The sequence below is a fragment of the Alligator mississippiensis genome, chromosome 2 (genome assembly GCF_030867095.1).
Source record: "Alligator mississippiensis isolate rAllMis1 chromosome 2, rAllMis1, whole genome shotgun sequence".
NCBI lineage: Eukaryota > Metazoa > Chordata > Crocodylia > Alligatoridae > Alligator > Alligator mississippiensis.
The window spans coordinates 208,204,423-208,219,622 of NC_081825.1; the positions used below are offsets into that span (position 1 = coordinate 208,204,423).

General features: G+C 48.4%; 1 long non-coding RNA gene across 1 annotated transcript in view; it reads right to left on the reverse strand.

Annotated features, from left to right (window-relative positions):
• Window positions 1-2,161: 2,161 nt before the first annotated feature.
• LOC109280474 (uncharacterized) overlaps window positions 2,162-15,200 on the reverse strand; it is a 159,530-nt gene continuing 146,491 nt past the window's right edge. Inside the window, exons 5-6 of the long non-coding RNA XR_009460063.1 lie at window positions 6,210-6,254; window positions 2,162-2,626 (exon numbers count right to left, since the gene is read on the reverse strand). This is a non-coding gene — a long non-coding RNA (uncharacterized LOC109280474). The remainder of the gene's footprint in view (window positions 2,627-6,209; window positions 6,255-15,200) is intronic.

Here is a 15,200-nt window from a genome sequence, read left to right on the forward strand (position 1 = left end):
ATTACCTGTTATTATATTATACGTCTATATAAGTCAGGATGAAAGTTAACTATAATTATAATGCATAATAGTTCAGTTGTTGAGAGAATCCTGAAGGAAGTGTTGTCATCTTTTTCATCTTCCCTTTCTTCCTTTCTCTTTCTGCCTCTTGTCACACCAGCAGGGATTGATCAGCCTATGGCTAGCAGTGGAAGGGGATCCAAAAACCAGAGGGAGGATAGAAAGAGCATCAGAATTTGCACTGGTGCCTCTTGTGCACCTTGCATACCTTTCTTCACACCCATAAAATTCCACCATCCCCATTTACAATAAATTTGAACTAAACAATGCACCCCCACAATCAGAGATGACTGTATCAGGGTACAGAGCAGTGGCATACTGATGGCAGCAGGGAGCATGGCCACCCCTGCACAGACATGAAAGGGGTGCCATTGGCAGGTGTGAAGGGGGCACCACCACTCCGCACTGCTTGCCCCACTCCCCCCACCATCAAAACCACCACCGAAGGCGGCTTGTCCAGGGCATGTGCAGGAGTGAGGGTGGTGGTACCCTGGGCCTGTCCCCCAGGCCCTGGAGACCCACAGTACACCGCTGGTGCAGGGCTTTGTGCAAATTAGTGCTCCCCCCCACCCTGCACAGAGCCGAACCTGTGTGCCACAGCAGTGAAGGAGGGGAGTTGGTGAGTGCCCAAATGCAAGGCCAGTGGCAATGCTGAGGAGTCACCTCATCCACTCCACCCATCTCTGCAGGGCTCCCAAAGTGCTGTGCCTGGGGCAGTCACTTGTATTCACACCCACCTTGGGATGACCCTGCCATCTGCAGGGCACAGACAATTGTCAGGTGTCACTTACCAAAGGCGGCGTATAGCATATCACCATGTCCTCTTTTGAGTCTCACAACACAGAAGTGTGGGCATCAAATAGCACTCAAAGCTTCACTGCACCCCTCTTCATCAGCCTGCAGTCTTCTTGAACCCTGGATTTGCATTGCTGTGCCCCCCAGCGGCAAGTCTGGTGACTGGGATGAGTCCTTCTCTACCTCCACTGTGCTGTCATCCCTCACCTACCTCAAACCTCCCTCATCAATACAGAGAATGTGCACCCTGACCTCTGCAACTCCCCTCCCCTTCACTGGCAGCCTTGTTTTGGTGTGGAAAAAAAACAGACACACTGACACCAGACTGGAAAAAAGCACAAAAAGAAGGCAGAAAAGTTTGCAAAGTCCCTGGGTGTGTGTGCAAGCAAGGTGGGTCTTAAACCCCCTGCCCACAGCCTTGCTTTGGTGTTCCAAAACAAAGGAGATAGTACCTGGAACCTGCCTGGAAAAGAGCACAAAAAGAATCTTGAAAAGTGCATTTTCAAAGTTTCTGTCTAGGGAAAATGCAAGGAAGGGTTGTGAAGAGTGAGCCAAAGAGCCTGGGAAGGCATGAGCCCCTGTGTGCAACTTTACAAAGTGGCTGGTGGCTTGCACAAAAAGCAAGCCAGGCTGCTGGGGGGAGAGGGGGTGGGGTGACATGCTACTTCCCTTCTCCCAACTAAGGGATGCAAAATTAAGGTATGGCCTCAAAAGTGACTCTGCAGCGTGGGCACTGCCTTTGCAAAATGCTGGTGTGCAGACCAGCACTTGTATGTTGCAACGCACCCAGGCAGCCCCCCTGTTTATCTCTGGAGCCCCCCTCTGTACCTGTGCAAGAGAGATTGCCAAGCCCTCCCCACCCAGCACCGTGCACCAAACAGCAGGAAAAATGATCAGAGAGAAATGAACCCAAACAATGAATGAAATCCACCTTTGCAACCAAGCAGTGTAAAGGTGGATATGGGGGCAGACACAGGAAGCCAGGAAACCATGAGGTTTTATTGTTTGCAACACACTATTATAGTTACTTGTGTTTGTTGGCCTTCACCCCACCATGACCCTGAACAACCTGTCTCCCTGAAACACAGTGGTACCCTCCTGGCCATGCTGCCAGTCATACGGCCCTCCTATGACCCCACTGAGTTAGGGGGAACAGGCTCAGCAGTAATTCTCCTCTCATCTTGTACAGAGGCAAGACAAGTGGACTGACTTTTCTCTTTTCAGCATTGTACTTGTTTATTTAGGCACTTCTGCACACTCTGAAAGCCATCATTGAAAGTGTCCTGTGACCTCTGTCCAAGTGACCATGGTAATTCACCATGGGACTTGTCAACAACGTCTTTCAAATTCCACATAGTGTCTTGCACTTACTCAAGGATGGCATCATCCTTACGCAGCTACTCATGGACTTCATCCTGCCAGGCATCTGCACATTCCACTCTGGCTACCAAGGAGTCCGCCAAAACCTTGAGCAAGGTTTCATGGGACCACCTCTGCTTGCTGTGAAAATCTCTGCAGTGATCTGCTGTAGTACGAGTGGGACACCATTCCGGGCAGCCATGGGTCATGGTAGCGGATAAACAAATTAAAAAGCAATGGTTGCCTTCTGCCCAAGAGGAGAAAAGTACATACCCCCAGCCCCACCATGCAGTGCACAAAATGCCAGAAGGCACAGAAACAGGGCCGCAACAGTGGGGCAGCACTTGTACTGCCCAAAACTTACAAGTACTTGCTTTGGAAACAGGTCCATGGCTGCCACTGCCCATACTAGCTGCAAAAAATTAATTAAAGCAAATAATTAGTTTGGCATCTGTTACAGTAGGAACTATAGAACCTGTCATGCACCACCACCAAAAGAACATGGCAACCCACCTACAGCAACATATGAATTTTTCCCCCTCCTCCCCAGCCCCCCAAAACCCAACCAGCATGAACCTGGGCATTGCCTGGCAGTGGCAAGAGGCATATTACAAGAAACTTACCAGGTTCAGCATGTTCTTGGGTCTCGGTAACAGCAGATGATGTATCACCCGCATGGGTTTCTTCCTGACCCTCCACCCCCTCCACTTCATCATCTGTGCAATCCATGGAACAGAGGGGCTAAGTGGCACTAAGTGCATGGAGACTGATGGTTCTTCCTACCACTCATGGTCATCAGAGAGCAGTCTCTGTATAGCTGAGACATGCTCATGGTTTCACCCTCAGCCACCGCCACGTCCTCCTCTTCCTCCTCCTCGTGCTTCAACCCCAGTGCTAAAAGTTGCCCTAGACCTGGGCAGTCAGGGCTTGGGAGCAGAGTGGGTGCATGTGTGCATCCAGCTACATGTGCCCCCCTACCCACACTCACCAGCAGTGGAGGCGGCGATGGTGGAGGCAGCAGCTGATCCCACAAGGTAAGTGAGGGGGGTGAAGGACAGCTGCAGAGGATCCGGAGGTGGGGCCCACCAGATCCCTCTTAAGTGAGCTGGCAGGGAGCCACGCTCCTGAGCCACGCAAGGGCAGAGTGCATGAACAGAGCACACAAACAGGCACGCTCTGAAAGGGTGCACCAGCATTTGCACCGGCCTTCATGCAAAGCGGGCATGCAGCAGAAGCCAGGAAGAAGTCTCCAGCAAGAGAGAGAGGAAGACTCACAACTCCATGGACATGGTAAAAACACGGGGAGTGGCTGCTAGGGACCGTGCTCTGGTGGTAAGGATGTGGAGGGCGGCTGCTGGGGACCCCGCCCCAGTGGTGCCACCTACCCTGGACTCCTTTGAGGCTTCCACCCAGATGGAGCCCATGGTGGGTTCAGCAGCCCCCTGCCCCCCTGTCTGTGGGGGCTGCCTGGTGGAGACTCAGAGGCCACAGGTGGGAGAGGGCTCTGGAGGCTCCCTTGCCTGACTTCGGGCCCTGGAGGAGCAGGTGAGGGAACTCCAGGCTGAGATGAGCAGGCTACAGGGGATCAGGGCTGTGGGGGATGAAACTGACACATATTTCCATTCTCTGCAGGATCAGGTTCCCAGCAGACAGACTTCCCGGGAGGGACACACTGCAGAGGAATGGCAGAAAGTGACCACAAGAACCAGGACTGCTCAGGCTAGCATGGTGGCAGCTCCCCAGGTACAATTGGGGAACAGATCTGAGGCCTTGGCAGCCTTAGAGGAGAAGGTTGAAGTGAATGCCTCCAAGGTGGATGTTGCCACTCTATGCATGGCATGGTCTGAGCAAGGACAGAAAACCACAAGGAAGAAATGCCAAGTCCTCATCATCGGAGACTCCATCCTGAGGGGAATAGAGGGTCCCATCTACTGACCCAACCCCATGGCATGTGAAGTCTGCTGCCTGCCTGGGGCTCAGATTCAGGATGTTACAGAGATGGTCCTGGACCTCCTTTGACCCTTGGACCAGTACCCTATGGTCCTAATCCACGTGGGAACAAATGATGCGGCTGGGAGCAATCCAGACTGCATCATGAAGGACTACAAGGCCCTGGGGGCCAAGCTCAAGGAGACAGGGGTGCAGCTGGTATTCTCCTCTACTCTCCCAGTAAGTAGATGTGGATGGTACCATGAAGCCTGCATCAGAGTGGTCAACCAGGCACTTCAGGGTTGGTGCTACCAGGCAGGCCTCGGGTTCCTTGACAACGACCTGCATTTCACACAGGGGGCATGCTCGGGTGGGATGGGCTTCACCTCTCTCCTAGAGGCAAGCATGTCTTCTCTTCCAGGTTGTCTGATCTTGTATGGCATGCTTTAAACTAGCTTCACCGGGGGATGGGGCCACAGGGGGACACTTGGTCCCATCCCCACTTCCCAGCCAAGAGAGGTGACAAGCACAAGAAGTACCCAGGTAAAGTGACAGGGGTCCAGATAGTCCTAGGATCAAGGGGGTGGCACATGCACCCATAGGAGGCCTTAAATGCTCATAGTAGGAGGAACAAGCAGAAGGAACTTGCCCTCCTGCTAGCTAACACAAACCTGGACATAGTGGGAATCACTGAAACCTGGTGGGATTCAACCTATGACTGGGCAGTAAACATCAAGGGCTACAAACTGTACAAGTGGGACAGAAGGGGGAGGAAAGGCAGGGGTGTGGCACTCTACATCAAAGAGCAATACACATCCTCAACAAACAGCACAAGGTCAGAGGAGGGGCAGACTGAAGTGCTCTGGGTTAAAATACAGGGGGGTCATGGGGAAAGGGACTTAATGGTGGGTGTCTACTACAGATCACCCAACCAAGGGGAAGAGCTGCACCAGGAACTCTCAGGTCAGCTCACAGAGGCAGTTAAGTCAAGGGATATGGTCATCATGGGTGACCTAAACTACCTGGACATCTGCTGGGAGGAGCAGTCAGCCAGGTCTGACCACTCATGTAGGTTCCTAGCTGAGATACAGGACCTCCACCTAACCTGGGAGGTGTACAGTCCCACCGAGGGAAATGCCTTGCTGGACCTGGTCCTGGCCACAGGTGACAACCTGGTGAGGGGACTGCGGGTTCTTGACCACCTGGGTGATAGCGATCATTGCCTACTGGAATTCACCATCCAGTGCAGGATGTCAAAGGCCTGCAGCAAGGCATCAGCCCTTGACTTCAGGAGGGCTGATTTCAATGAGTTAAGGAGATTAGTCGGGGAGGCACTGCAAGACAAGTGGTCATTCCTTAAGGAGACAATCCTCCAAGCCCAAAGGGTGACAGTCCCAACATGAATTAAAGTGGGCAAGAGTGCTCAAAATCCCCCATGGCTTACCAAAGGCATTCAGGAACATCTGAAAGCTAAAAAGGAGGCATACACCTGGTGGAAGGGAGGGCCATCACCAAGGATTATACCTCTATTGTTCAAGACTACAGGGGGGATGTTAGGAAGGCTAAGGTGGAGACAGAACTAGGACTAGTGACCAAGATCAAAGATAACAAGTCCTTTTTTAAATACATAGGGAGTAAAAAGAAGGCACTGGATAATGTGGGGCCCCTGCAGGACACATTTAGCAATCTGGTGGTTGCACCAGATGATAAAGCTGACCTCTTTAACAAATTCTTTGCCTCCATTTTTCTGAGCACAGACCGGGACATCCCCCCCACCGGAATTCTGGATGGACTCAGGGGAGGCACCACCAGGCCTAGGGTCAGAGAGGACCTAGTTAGGGAACTTCTGGAGGACCTGGACATGTTTAAATCAGCAGGTCCAGATGATCTCCACCCCAGGGTGCTGAGGGAATTGGCAGAGGTCATTGTGGGACCCCGGCATGGCTTTACAAGCACTCATGGTGCTCTGGCCAGGTGCCAGAGGACTGGAAAAGGGCCAATGTGGTTCCCATTTTCAAAAAAGAGAGGAAGGAGGACCCAGGAAACCATAGGCCAGTCAGTCTTACCTTGGTCCTGGTGAAGCTCTTTGAGAAAATTATCCAGGAGCACATCTGCAAGAGACCAGCAGGGGAGATTATGCTTAGGGGCAACCAACATGGGTTCATTAGGGGCAGCTCCTGTCAGATCAACCTGGTTGCCTTTTACAACCAGGTCTCAAAATCCTTAGACGCAGGTGTCATTGTGGACGTAGTCTTTCTGGACTTTAGGAAGGCCTTCAACACTGTCTCTCACCCCATTCTCATTAAAAAATTAGGTGACTGTGGTGTCGATGCCTATACAGTCAGATGGGTCAGAAATTGGCTAGAAGGATGCACCCAGAGAGTGGTGGTGGATGGGTCATTTTCAACCTGGAGGGAGTTGGGCAGTGGGGTCCCCCAGGCCTCAGTCCTCAGGCCCGCACTGTTCAACATCTTCATCAGCAACTTGGATGAGGGAGTGAAAAGCACCTAGTTCAAATTCGCAGATGACATTAAGATGTGGGGAGAGGTGGGCACAATAGAAGGCAGGGACAGGCTACAACTAGATCTGGACAGTTTACAGGGGTGGGCGGATGAGAATAGGATGGGATTCAATACTGACAAGTACAAAGTACTGCACCTAGGGAGAAAGAACCAGCAGCATACCTACAGGCTGGGGAACTCCCTTCTCATCAGCACAGAGGCAGAAAAGGATCTTGGAGTCATTATTGATTCCAAGATGAACATGGGCCGCCAATGTGAGGACACGGTCAGTAAGCCTAGCTGCACCTTGTCATGCATCCACAAATGCATCATGAGCAGGTCCAAGGAGGTGATCCTCCCCCTCTATGCAACATTGTTCAGGCCATAGTTGGAGTACTGCATCCAGTTCTGGGTGCCGCACTTCAGGAGGGATGTGGAAAGCATTGAGAGGGTCCAAAGGAGGGCCACTTGCATGGTCAGGGGGCAACAGGGCAGACCCTATGAAGAGAAGCTACGGGACCTGAACCTGTTCAGCCTCCACAAGCGGAGACTGAGAGGGGATCTGGTGACCATCTATAAACTTACCTGGGGGACCATCAGGGAATGGGAGAGTCCCTGTTCCCCCAAGCACAACCAGGAGTAACTAGGAATAACAGCCACAAGTTGATTGAGAGTAGATTCAGGCTAGACATCAGGAAGCACTTCTTCACAGTCAGGGCGGGTAGGATCTGGAACCAACTTCCAAGGGAAATGGTGCTTGCTCCTACCCTGGGGGTCTTCAAAAGGAGGCTAGATAATCACCTAGGTGGGGTCATTTGACCCCAGCATTCTTTCCTGCCTATGGCAGGGGTTCGGACTTGATGATCTGCTCAGGTCCCTTCCAACCCTACCAACTATGAAACTATGAAACGCAGTGAAGAGTCCTCCGACATGCAGAATATGGAGGACATGGGTGAACAGGAGGAGGAGGAGGAGGTGGCAGTACTGCTTCTGCAAATGCTGTTTACCTGGAGATTACTGCTACAATGCTTGAGAAGGATAGGAACTGTGCTACAGTGTTCACTGGCAAGTTGTGTTCCTGGTTTAGCAGCATTAATGATAATAATAACAATAAGATACAGGTACCCAGAGGACTTGGAATACACAGAGGAAAGCAAAGAAGTGGAATTTGACCGGGCTCTGCTGAGAAACCTGAGGAGGACCAGAATCCACATGGTGTGCCCACGAGAGCAGCTCGGACTGGTGGGAGTGAATCACGTTGATCACTTGACATGACCAGCAGGGGCTGGAGATGTTCTGAATGAAAAGGGAGACGTTCTATCATATCATCTCGATGTTAGGACCCCACATCATGAAGCAGGACACTAACATGTGTCAGGCCATCCCACCAGACAAGACGGTTGCAATGGCTATCATGAAACTGGCCATCCCATCTAGCCTCCAGTATATTGTGAACCAGTTCAGCATGGCTGCCTTCGCAGTTGAGCTGGCAACTCGTGAGGTATGCCAGCTGCTTAAGGAGATCACTGCAAACAAAATTATCTGCCTGGCAAATCCACAGCAAGTCATAGATGGCTTTAATGAGAAGGGGTTCCCAAACTGCATGGGGGCTTTAGACAGCACTCACATCCCAGTGCTGTGCCCTGTGGGGAGGGAGAGGGATTTCACAAACAAGAAAGGATACGCCTCCATGATCCTGCAAGCCATGGTGTACCACCGAGGCTGGTTCACAAACATTTATACTGGGTGGGCTGGCAGCATGCATGATGAGCACATGTTCAGAAACTCCCCTGTGCCTGGCCTCATGGAGAAAGGACACTATGCACCCGGCATGGAGGAGACAGTGATCCACAGTATCACCATTCCCCTGGTTATATTAGTGGATGCTGCCTACCCCCTGAATCCCTGGCTCATGAAGCCTTATGGAGGGGAATGTCACTGACCCACAGAATCTAGTTTTTAACTACTGTCTGAGCAGTTGCAGGATGGCCATGGAATGTGCATTTGGACGACTGAAAAGATGATCAAGGGCACTTACGTGCCAGCTCAAGATGGAGCAAGAAAATATTATGGCCTTTGTAGTGGCAGCCTGAGTGCTGCACAATATCTGTGAAAGCTGCAGAGAGGTTTTCAAGGAGTCGCGGGAAGAAGTATGACAGGCAGTGGCCAAACAACAGAGATGTGTCTGGGCAGCAGCAGCACAGGGACCGAGGAGATATCAACAAGGAGAGGCTGGTCAGGCGGCCCTTGTGTGTGACTGTCTGGCAGGATATAGTGCTGACAACAACACCTAGGAGTGCTTTGCTCTTCTCTTGGCTATGTTAAAATAAATTCATTTACACTTTAAATCTGTGTCTTTCTAAATGGGCATGCGGTGTTGTGGATGAGGGGAGGAAGGGAGGGCGGTCAGGGAAAGGGGAGGAAATCTGGACTGGTCTAGGGATTTAGCTGCTTCCAGACTGTGAGTGGTTTGGGGGAGAGGGGCATTATACACCATCACCCACATCTGAATGAGTCTCTCCTCCCCCACGTGGGTGAGAAGGGTAACTATTATAGCTCTTGGCACGCTAGGCGGGAGGGGGACCAAGCCAAACAGCAACCCACATTTTCAAAAACATCCCAAAAACATTTATAAACCAATTCACAACACACCTCCAAAAGCCACATGTGGCACTACATAAACAGACTGATGGTGTACATGGGCAGTGAACAGGTGGGTTCCAATGGGAGCCCCCATTGGAAACTGTACAAAGGTCAACGAGCTTGGGAATGCTGGGAAATGTAGTCCAAGAGAAATAGACAAAAAAAAAAACCCCAGAAGATCTCACCACCACCATCAACAGCAATCACTAATAAACTGGGCAGCAACAAACACCCACCCACCCACTCACCCAGTACTCTAAACCTTGAATATTTTATGATATCATAGCAGTTATCATAGCAGCTATAGTAAATGAAAGAAAAAAGATGTGTATTTTTAACATGATGGGATGGGAAGGGAAAGAAATGGGAGGGGAGGATTCAAGTGTAGCAGAAAGCCCCCTTTTCCTCTTGCCTGCAGCTGCTCTCCCCTCCTTGGATATGTTTTTCCTCTTCTACCTTTTCTTCCTTCCTCTTTCTTTCACTTTAAGATAAGGAATTGTGTTTTAAAGTTTGTATGTGTGCATTTTGTATCTCCCCTTGTATTTTGGTATTTTTATCTATTTGTGTGCCATGGCATTACTATTGTAGCTTATATTTTATACTCCTCACCTTTTAACTAAATGTGCTTAGTTTCAGAAGTAAGTTATACGTTGTAACAATGTTAACAAGGGCAGGAATCAAACTGCTGCTTCCCTGTATCGGGCGGGCCCCTGAAAGAGCGAGTGAATCAGTGATTGAATGTGTAACACAGTAGCAGGCAGCAATTAACACCTAGGAAAACCACAGATCAACCAACAGAAGAAACTAATAGGAGACAATGTAGCAACTGGGAATTCTCTAAACTTCACTGTTCCAGGGCTAGACGCCTGAGTTAATCAACACCGGGGACCAACTTTTGGGCTGAATATCTCCAGATTGACCACTCCCAGAGCCCTATTCAAAATTTATCAATGGACTCCCAAACCTGCACGTACATGAGGACGACCCCTGGGGCTGACAGATGCCATCCAGTAGCCACCAAGGAGGAAGTCCCATGAGGGTCAACGACCCCTGGATTGGGCAAACCTGAAAACTGGTGAGTCACCAAAGTCTGCCAAGGACAGATAAAAAGCAGTGAAAAGTGACCCTCAGCAGCGCCCTCTTGATCTCCAACTTGACCAGCACCCGACCTGTCCAGCCAGAAGGACCAGCCGGCGACCCCCTTCTGGAGGACAACACCACGCTGGAAGAAGTCTCGACTGGCCATCGACAGCAGACTCCAGCACCTGTGGGATAGGTATACCTGACTCTTGTAGCTTGCTACTGTGTGTGTGCATGTATGTGTGTGGGGACCAGCCCCAAGGTTTATGATTTAACTTCATTACAGTGTTTCAATCTGCCTAATAAACCAATATTTTAAGGATCCCGAGTTGGACATTTGTAGCCAACACAAGCAGCTTGTCCTTGGGATTGGGATGGGGTCTTTGGGATCACGTACTGATGGAGAAAAACCAGATTGACTGAGCATAGACAGGTGCAAGTGGCAAGGATTTTGCCGTGACCATGACCATTTCCAGGGGAGACTCCCAGTGAGAGTCAGGACTGCCCAGTGAGAATCCAGGGGTGGGAACTGGGGAACCTGGGTGGTTTACATGTGCCTCCTGCTGTAATACATTAGGAAAGACATTACAGTAGGTAAATTGGTATTTGACTCCCCCTACTGAAATCTGCATGGAATGACACACGAGGCGTAACTCACTCAAAAGCATCATTTGTGTGACCATGAACACCGTGTTGTGCAAACAAAAATGCACCACACCAAAAAAAAACCATGTTAAAATTTTCAGGTGTTCCACATTAACACTCATGTCAGCTACACGTGCCCAGTGTTGCCAGCAGATCAAAGCAAGTGATTATTCCCCTGTATTCAGCAATGGTAATGCCACATCTGGAGTACTGTATCCAGTTTGGGATACCCTATTACATAAAGGATGTGGACAAATTGATGAGAGCACAGTAGAGGGCAACAAAAATGGTTAGGGGGTTGGGGCACATGACTTTTGAGATGAGGCAGAGGCTTCTGGGCTTATTTAGTCTAGAGAAGAGAAGACTGAGAGGGGATTTAATAGTAGTGTTCAACTACCTGAAGGGTGGTTCCAAAGAGAATGGAGGTAGACTGGCCTCAGTGGTGATAGATTACAGAACAAGGAGCAAAGGTGTCAAGTTGCAGCAAGGGAAGTTTAGGTTAGATATTAGAAAAAAACACTTTCTCACTAGGAGGGCGGTGAAGCACTGGAACAAATTACCCAGAGAGGTTGTGGAATCTCCATCCTTGGAGGTTTCTAAGACCAGGCTAAACAGAGCCTTGGCTGGGATGATCTAATTGTGTATGGTCCCTCCCCTGAGGTCCCTTCCAACCCTAATTTTCTATGATTCTATGAAAGGCATTGTAGTTTGGAAGTTGAGTTCACTTTACATTAATTTGTTGGAAAAGTCATCATTATATAATTTTCAGTTATTCCTCATGACATAGCCCAAATTTTGCATTAGATGTGTATTATCTAACGTAATGGGATGAAGTTAAATTTTCTACAGGCTGCATAGTCCCCATGCCCTGGGGGTCCCTGGGTCCCTGTTCCATGATTTGTGGGCACCCCCCCATCACACAGCAGGTGTACACAGCTGCACTATATTAGTGCCCCCTACACCACTTCAATCCTAGCTCCCCAAAAAACCTCAGTTGTGGGCTCCTTCTGTCCTCTGGGGTACCCTACCCTTCCCCTCCCCGAGAAATGGGGACAGAAAAAGGAAGCAGAAGGGAGATTCTAGTGACAGGTTCCAGGAGAATGAAGGGGCTGTAGATTAACACCTTGGGGGCTGCATGAGGCCCACAGACCACTAATTAGAGAGCCCTGGTCTAAAACTAGCTTCTTTCCCCTTCTTCCTCCAACCCTTCACAAGCACACAGCCAAAATGAAACCTAAAAGTCTTAGAGCAGGATTCTATTTCACTTATGTGCCCAGATGTCACATATGGGTTTTTCAGTCACATAAATGACTCTTGGCACTTATTTGTGCTTCTATGACACGTACGTTATAGACACATAAGCATCCACATAGCTACAGAGCATGTATTGCCATTTGGGCTTAAAGTGAAATTGAATTCTGCCCTTAGAGTTCTTGTCCTCTTAGCCTGTGATAAAGTCACAAACTTTATCTGTAGTTTGAACCTTTTCTTCTGGTTCTTTTTTACAATCGCTATTTCACCCTTTCATCCTGAAAAGCAATAGCAGTCTTCGACAGGCATTTGTGATGCACTGGATTTACCTCATTTTCTAGAATTTGGCAAGAGCTTTGGCAAATGGGATGGCAGGGATTTGCACCACTGTTCAGCTCAAGGCCAATCCTGAGTAGGCAACACTGCTAAAAATTATACTTCTGAGGGGTGGGAGGAATTCTAAGAGCAGAAAGTGAAGTGTGTCAGGGAATGTTTTATGATATTGCTGATGCCAAAGCATGAGGAACAGAATGACATAGTGACTACATCACAGCCCCTTTATAGAACTGCCTTTGAACACTTTCACAGCATTTCAAATTCTGGTAAACAGCCCTAGACTATAGTTTTAGGGAGTTTCCTAAAGGGTGAAGGCAACTATATGTCATAGGAAGAGATTTTTGTCTCAGAGTGAAATAAGGGAAAATTCAGTCAAGCAGTCCTGAGTTCTAATCCCCATTGCTTATAGCCCTGAACAAGTCACTTAAATGATTAGCTTCTCCTTTCCAATTTGTAAAATATGAAAAATAGGTAATTTTAAATTCCTTTGGACTTTTGTGGTGGTTGTAAAGCACATTGTATTTGCCAGACATTTATCCTCCTGGGGTGAAATTTACCCCTGTGCAGTGGGACAGTATAATGCCTCTGCTCAGGAGTGATTTTCATCCTTTGTATCATTGCACAAACAATATCACACACAGAAACACTTTACTAGGTGCTTCCATGTATGGAAAAAAAAAATGAAATATAACACTGTTTTTCTCTTCAATATATTTCAGCATCTAACTACTTTTAACAGACAAGCAATAATATCCACAAAAAGACAACTTCACATAAAATGTTTCTATGAATTAACTTTCTGTGAACTCTGCTGTTCTTATATTTGAATGTATTGATGTTTTCCCCCTTTTCAGTTATCCCACTGAAGGCAATGGAGGTTCTGCCAAAGCAAGAGACTCATAATGCAGCGTATGCAGAGAACCTGACCCTTTACACCTTGGTTGCAGCTGAAGAGAACAGTCAGAACCAAGTAAGTGTCAGTCACCATCTCACAGGGCAAGGTCCTATGGTACTCCCCATCTGGATATATCTGGGCTTCAGTTTCTCCTGCAACAAGGAATCAGTAGGTTCATCTACAAAAAACACTTTACTGCAGAGTTGACTAATTAACTCCGCAATAAAGTGCCACCATCTACATGTGCAGTGCTATTAGGCGAGAGTAAACTAATTAACTCTGCCATAGGATGATACTGTCAATCCTACAGTGGAGTTATTTACTCCACTATAATGCATGTATAGACAGTGACCAGGGCCGCCTGTCAAAGCTAGACCCACACTGAAGCACCCTCATGTCCCAGCTAGCCCCTCTGAAGCACATTGACCTGGGGTAGAGCAGCTCAGGGGCAGCGGGTGGACCCCCCCAGGCTCCCTGCCAGAATAGGTTGTACTGCCTTGGCTCTATGTGCTGCAGTCCTGGGCACACATGTAAATGCTGAGCCTGGGAGCAATAAACTCCAGTGTAAACTGCATTGGAATTTATTGAGTTGCATTAATATCACGTGTAGACATACCCAGATTCTCTGTGACGGTTTTCAATCTCCCACTGGTGGTGAAGTACTTTGGCTGACTGATTTAATGTTTTGGCCTTCTTACCAAGGCTACATTCCTTCCCTTACAAGGCAATTAAAAGACAAATCTTCTCTCTGCAGTGAGACCTCCAAAAGGTGCTTTTACTTTCCTGATCACAACCCTATCTCCAGGGACCCAACGTTCTCACTTAGGACATTCCCCTTACCTCACCCTAAATGATGCTGCTTGCATAAGGTGAGCCCAGATCTGACCTAGGGATCCTAAGCAGTGAAGTGGATGTATATTCCACTGAGAAATATTCTCTACTTAATATTTTCCTTGGCTCCTTCCTAAACTACTTGTCTGCTCTTAGAGGTTTCTTTAGCTGTGCAGGCTCCCTTGTCAGTTCCCTCTCTGCAGGAAGCCACACCAGCTCTTGATTGTTTAGCCTTTTGAGATCTTCCACAGCTCATAGCTGCTTTACCTCCAGACCACACCACTTGCCCATTTCAAGACTTTCTCCAGTTCCACTCCAGCCTAAAACTATTATCAGGCCTTTCCCAGTAGTCAAGACTGCCCTCTGACAAATTCAACTAGAGATATGTACTAAGTCAATACCTTGTCTTGTTTATCCTACAACTTACCCTGAGTGCCCTCAATGAACAACATACTTTTAAATCACTGTAGGCAGTCATGTTAACTTCAACGGGAATAGACCCATTTATTTGTAAGGAAATGGATAGTACTTATCAGCTTGGAAGAGCTGCTTCTTAATACTTATTATTACATATCTGTTTCCCTAATACTGCAAGTTATTTCCAAATAGTGAATTTAAATCTGATAACTATTTAATTTCTATTAACATTTTATTTTATTACCCTCACCCTCCCTCCCATGGCTTCAGCCATCATCAATTGAATTTCCATCACTTTCTTCAAATTCCGTTTCCTCTCCCACCAAAACTGATCCAAAGCACATCATGGTATTCCTACAATATACTTAGCACTTGGTACCAATCCAGATCAGATCCCCACTATGTTAGGGCATGTATAGATGAAACGGGGGCCCTAAATTGAAGTGGTAGGTTTTTAC